This window comes from Gavialis gangeticus, unplaced genomic scaffold (genome assembly GCF_001723915.1).
Source record: "Gavialis gangeticus isolate Ggan-Ray unplaced genomic scaffold, GavGan_comp1, whole genome shotgun sequence".
Lineage (NCBI taxonomy): Eukaryota > Metazoa > Chordata > Crocodylia > Gavialidae > Gavialis > Gavialis gangeticus.
In genome coordinates, this window is record NW_017729031.1 from 44067607 (window position 1) to 44068023 (window position 417).

The following is a 417-nucleotide window of genomic DNA, read 5'->3' on the forward strand; positions in this document are numbered from 1 at the left end:
CTCCAGCAGAGCCTGCTGAGTTGCCAGCTCCCACAGGCAACACAAGCTCAACTGCAGCTACCGCCTCCGCTCTCCCCAAGACAAAACGTAAGGTGTTTGTTGTGGGAGACTCCATCCTGAGACGGACTGAGGGGGCAATCTGCTGCCCCGACTCCTTAGCTCGGGAAGTCTGCTGCTTCCCGGGGGCCCGCATCCGGGACATTGCGGAGAAGACCCCAAAGCTCCTCCAACCCACAAACCACTATCCTATGCTCCTTATTCACGTGGGCACCAATGACACAGCTCAGAGTGCTTCAAGGCGCTACAGGGATTTGGAAGTAGGGCTAAAGGGTCTGGGAGCACAGGTGGTGTTCTTGTCGGTCCTCCCAGTCTCGGAGCTATGGGCTGAGGAGGGAGAAGAGGATCCACGTAGTCAAC

General features: G+C 57.8%; 1 protein-coding gene across 3 annotated transcripts in view; it reads right to left on the reverse strand.

Moving 5' to 3' along the window:
- The window catches only part of RBMS1 (RNA binding motif single stranded interacting protein 1), a 269316-nt gene that overhangs the window by 6805 nt on the left and 262094 nt on the right, over positions 1-417 (reverse strand). The window lies entirely within an intron of this gene.